We start from the raw sequence: 5,549 nt of genomic DNA, 5'->3' as shown, positions 1-5,549 counted from the left end.
GTTCGTCGAATGGGAGACTATTTGATTGGTTGAAACGCTAGATTCAAGGAAATCTGACCAATGTATGTGTGAAAGTGAGGTGAAAAGAGTGGATCGAAGGATACCTGTGTGAGTCACTTCTTGGTCATTGGTTACTTCAGGATTTGCCTAAGAGAGGATAAAAACTTGTCAAAGTTTGAAAGAAGAACAACGAACAAGTCACAAAGTGTCATACCTCAAATTTTAACCACCGCATTCGTCTTTACTACTTACTTAGGATATAGATCACTCACATATTCAGATTCCCATTTAGATTATCTGGTCAACTCCAATGACCTAAAAATTCAAAGGAGGACCATTTTGACTTTTAACTCCTCATCGGAACTAGTTTCGATTTAGGGGTATTGTTGTGCTAAAGGTATATAAGAGTGGTTAACGGTATTAATCGAGGCAAATTAATTAGGATTAAAATTATTTGATCAAATTATTATAAGACCTTTTAAATACTAATATTTGTTATTATTAATATCATTAGAATTACTCATTTTTATTAGTATTATTATTTATCGGATTACTATTATTGGATTATCATTAAAAATATTAATATTATTATTGGGTTATTATTATTGGATTATTATTATTAATATTCTTATTAACCGTATTATTATTATTATCAATATTATTGTTATTATGAAATTACAATTAATATTATTGAAATTATTATTCATATTATTATCATTAACAATATTATTATTGAATTATTATCATTAATATTATCGGCGAATTAGTATTATTAATATTATTATTGAATTATTTTTATTAATATTATTGGATTATCATTGGATTATTATTATTAAACATTATTATTACTATCATTATAAATATTACCGCTATTATTAAATTATCATTATTAATTTTATTTACTATTAATGGATTATTATTATTAAAATTAATATTGGAATTAAATCAAGGTTGTTTTTGGTTTGGGTCTGATGGGTCATTCACCCAAGTTCAGAAGTGGACTAGGCCCAATTCGGACCTCTTTCCACTTGGGTCAATGGGAAGACCCAAGGGTCAACTGGGTCAAATCCAGGACCTAACCCCGAACCGGGCCAAGCATGACTCGGCCCCTGTTCATCTTCTTCCCTTTCAGAAACCCTAAGTGCGCCAAATACAAAATCCAAATGAATCAAAAGTGATAGTTTCAATTTCAATCCAAAGTTTCCAAAATTAATACAATATAATTTACAAACCAAATCATTCCAGATACAATCAAGTCTCAAAAACCCTAAACCTATTTCTAAACCAAATCAAATAATAATTACAATCAAATCAACATTTCCTAAAAAATAATAAATCTAATTGAAAGCTTAAGACCTAAAATTAGCCTATAAACACGAAAAGAATTGAGATGAATGACAGGAACAAAAAACCCGACAATCCTCAATTGTTGCAACCCAAATCCTTCGACTAAAGCTTAAATCGAAATAGATTTAGGGTTTCATATTAAAACCCTAAACTCTCTAAGCTCAACCTCCATTCCGTCAGGACCTCTCACCAAGCAAAGAAGAAAGGGTTAGAGAACGAGGGAATTGGATCAGCATATACAGGAACGAAAAGAGTAGAATCAAAATATCTTACTTGAGAAAGCCGCGTCTTTGAAGGTTGGTTCTTTTCCTCTTTAAATGTTGCTTTGACATTTATGCTTGTTGGTCGTGTTTGATCTGTTGATTGGGGTTCGATTTTGTGATGTATGTTGGGATTTATTGGGGTTAATGTTCAATCCATGTTTTGATGTGGGTTCGAGGGTTTATGGGCAATTTTTAGGGTTAGGGTTCATGTAATGACCTAGTTAGGGTTCATTTGGAAAATGTTAGGGTTCATCTTAACCAAGTTAGGGTTCATCTGGAAAATGTTAGGGTTCATCTTAACCTAGTTAGGGTTCATCTGAACCAAGTTAGAGTTCATAGGGTTCGTTAGGGTTCGTGGGGTTTGGTTTGAAGGTTCTGGGGATAAGGCGTTTGAGTGTTTGAATTTTCTGGTTGAAGTTCAACCGAAAAACTGAAGAAGGCGATGGTTTAGACAGTGGGGGTGAAGAACATGGGTGGCCGGAGGGAGAGAGGGTTGAAAGAATAGAAAGAGAATCAGAGAGAAGAGAGAGAAAGAAAAGGGAAAATGAGGGTTTGTGAGGGGAGCGTATTAATATACACCCTGAGATCACATAAATGTGTGCCAAGTGGCATTTTGAGGAGATCTAGATTGGTTGACCACCCTGGTCAACCAAAGATCTCATACGCGTGGGCATACGGTAGTCCCCTATTGATTGTGGATCTAAACCTCTTGATTTGCATACTTTGACCAGTCAACCTGATCAAAGGCAGGGACTTCATGTCATTTTCCCCCTCAGATCATGATCAGATGGTGCAGAGAGAGTCAATTTTTGACTCTCCCTCACCGTGGACCCTAGCTCACTAATGGGCCTTAGAGTCTTAATGGACTATTTCCCTTGCTATTCCCACCCCCTAGGGTTGGCCCATTTACTTATTCCTTTTCGAACACACGCCCCTTTCGTTTTTAATTAATTAATCACTTAATTAATTAAATTTTGATTAATTGTTCATTTAATATTTTAATTAATTAATTATAAATTTTCCATTTAATCTTTTAATCACTTAATTAATTATAAATTAATCTTTTAATTTCTTAATCACTTAATTAATTATTAATTGTTCATTTAATCTTTTAATTAATTAATTATTAAATTTTTACTTTTTATTTCCAATTAATTAATCACTTAATTAATTATTAATTATTATTTTTTATTTTCAATTAATTAATCCCTTTATTAATTATTAAGTTTTTCATTTAATTTTTAATTAATTAAATTACTTAGTTAATTATTAACTAATATGTATCTATTTAAATGTTAATTCAAATAAAACCAATAAAACTAAATCTTTGTTATTTTAAATTTGTGACATGTTTACCTAACTAATTAAGTATGTTGATAATATTTCAATTGATTGGGTTTCATTATTTGCATTAGGGTTAATTAAATCATGAATTATGGGATAAAATCGGGATGATACTTATGGTTTTAAGGGATTATAACATGCGATAAAATCGGGAAAAATGATATATCTTACGACATTCAATTTAATTTATTACCTTTAATTTAATTCATTTTGTATTATATTATTGTATCATATTTAATATGTTTTTATTAAATTAAATGATATTTTTAGATTAAAATGGGATAAATACATGGGATACGATTTGGGTTAAATTTAAGGGGTTTTCAAAGATTAGATCGGGATAAAAATCGGGATAAGGGATTATCACATAATTAAGATTCTTATTTTAGTTTCTTAAACAATTTAAAATAAGACTTTTGCAAGGGATAAAAGGTTAAACTTAACTCAACTTCACTTCAAACCATAAGACCTCTACCCTGGTGTATTGAGGCATTTTCCAGAAACACTTCTTGGCCCCCGATATATGAGAGTTTTCAAGGGCTAAAAACAACTAACTGATCAATATTTTCAAGAAGAACTAAGGTACTCTGATCCCTCGCCTAATGTGGAGGTACGTAGGCATAGGGTTGTGAACTCTATCGAGTACAATTATAAAAACCTTTTCTTAGGTCTCTTGTCCATTTGAATGTAACACCTCCTGTAAATAAGTAAATAAAGAATATTAAAGCAAACACTTTAGAAACACGCACTAACCCTAAAATTGTAGGAGGATCCCATTGAATACAATGGAGGTAAGGGGTGCCTAATACTTTCCCCTTACCTGACTGACTCCCGAACACAGACTCTCACCTTTAACCATTCGGTTTTCTCATTATTTTCGTGTTCCTTAGGAACAAATAAAGGATGATGGTGACTCAGTCAATTTTTCGGCCACGACAGCTGGCGACTCTGCTGGGGAGTTCTTATACCTTCCCTAAAGAGAGTCCATCCTAACTTCCGGTTTTAGGGTTTTGTGTGCTTCCTTGTTTGCTTGCTTTTATTTATTTATCTATTTACTGCTTCTCATTTATTTTTTATTTTTTTATGCTCTTTATTATTCTCTCATCTTATTAAATTGTCATATCATTGGTGGGAATTAATATTCGGTGAGAAGCTAAAACCCAAGCGACAAATGAAAGAAAAGACACCTGAAAGTGAAAAAGAGAAGGAAGCTGAATCTTTTAGGAAGACCATACCTCAAGGGGAAGCCGAGGATTCTTAAGGTTGATCAAAAAGAGCGACTATAAGGTGGTAGACCAATTAAGCCAGACACCATCCAAAATATCCATACTATCTCTATTGTTGAGTTCTAAAGCCCATAGAGAGTCTTTGTTGAAAATATTAAACGAAACCGATGTTACTCAAGACATAACGGTAAATCAATTTGATGATTTGGTGGCTAATATCACCGCTAGTAGTTGTTTGGGGTTCAATAACGATGAATTACCACCAGAGGGACATGCTCATAATAAAGCTTTAGACATATTCGTCAAATGCCAAGATAGTCTCCTATCAAGGGTATTGGTGGACACAAGATCATCTTTAAATGTCATGCCTAAAATACCTTGGGAAAGCTGAACAATATAAGAACTTCCATGAAAGCCAGTACTTTGGTGGTCAAGGCTTTTGATGGTTCAAAAAGGATGGTAATTAGAGAAGTCGATTTACCAATAATTGTGGGACCTCATACTTTTATGGTCACTTTTCAAGCGATGGACATGAATCCATCCTATAGTTGTGTCACACGACGACGACCTTGGATCCATGTCGTAGGAGTTGTAACTTCTACCTTACACCAGAGGTTGAAATTTATAATTGACGATAAGCTGATAATCGTCGAAGGGGAAGAGGACATGTTTGTTAGCCACCTGCCATCCTTCAGATACATAAAAGCAGATGGAGAAACGTTAGAAATACCTTTTCAATCTTTGGAGATTGCAGCAGTCAGTCGAAGAAAAGAAAAATCAATATCCCCATGGGAAAATATGTCAAAGTTGATCAAGGGTAGAGATACCCAGGGTTGTGGCAAGCTATTAGAGATACCATAGAAAAAGGATCGGCTTGGGCTGGGTTAGAAACTAGCTAATGAAGGAGGAGTTCATAGGACAAACCAGAAAAAGCTTGGTACACTTCAAGAGACCTTCCACAATTCAGGATATAAGGATGAAGATCAAATGACTATGATTGAAGAAGAAAAAGGGATGCCTAACTTGACGTGTCACTATTCTACAAATGTACCTCTCAGTAATTTGAATACCATAGAGATCTGTAAAACCCCAAATTTGACCCTAAGATCCCTCATGCTATCTCATCAAATGCATTAACATTGGGATCACACCTTAGCATCCTCCTTACCCCTCCATTCATTGGATTTGCATTGGGAGAGATCACCAAGCACATTTGATTGTATCATACTTCATTTTTCTTTATTTACTAACTAAAATACCAAAAATATGTCAATGTATAGTTTGTTGCTTTTGTAGGTAGTATGTATGCTCACCTATGCTCTATCAAGCTCATATCTAGGGTTTGAGACCCTCAATGCAAGGAGCACAA

The 5,549-nt window shown here is 33.6% G+C and overlaps 1 long non-coding RNA gene across 1 annotated transcript; it reads right to left on the bottom strand.

Moving 5' to 3' along the window:
* Positions 1 to 1,164: 1,164 nt before the first annotated feature.
* LOC127092257 (uncharacterized) lies at positions 1,165 to 2,154 on the bottom strand. Its single transcript, XR_007792140.1, has 2 exons — positions 1,621 to 2,154; positions 1,165 to 1,532 (listed from the first exon to the last, which is right to left on the bottom strand). It is a non-coding gene; the product is annotated as an uncharacterized LOC127092257 (long non-coding RNA).
* Between the last annotated feature and the right edge of the window lie 3,395 nt (positions 2,155 to 5,549).

This window comes from Lathyrus oleraceus, chromosome 6, assembly GCF_024323335.1.
Source record: "Lathyrus oleraceus cultivar Zhongwan6 chromosome 6, CAAS_Psat_ZW6_1.0, whole genome shotgun sequence".
In the NCBI taxonomy this organism is placed as follows: Eukaryota; Viridiplantae; Streptophyta; class Magnoliopsida; order Fabales; family Fabaceae; genus Lathyrus; species Lathyrus oleraceus.
Note: the sequence above shows the minus strand (reverse complement) of the source record. Positions and strands in the feature narration are given on the sequence as shown.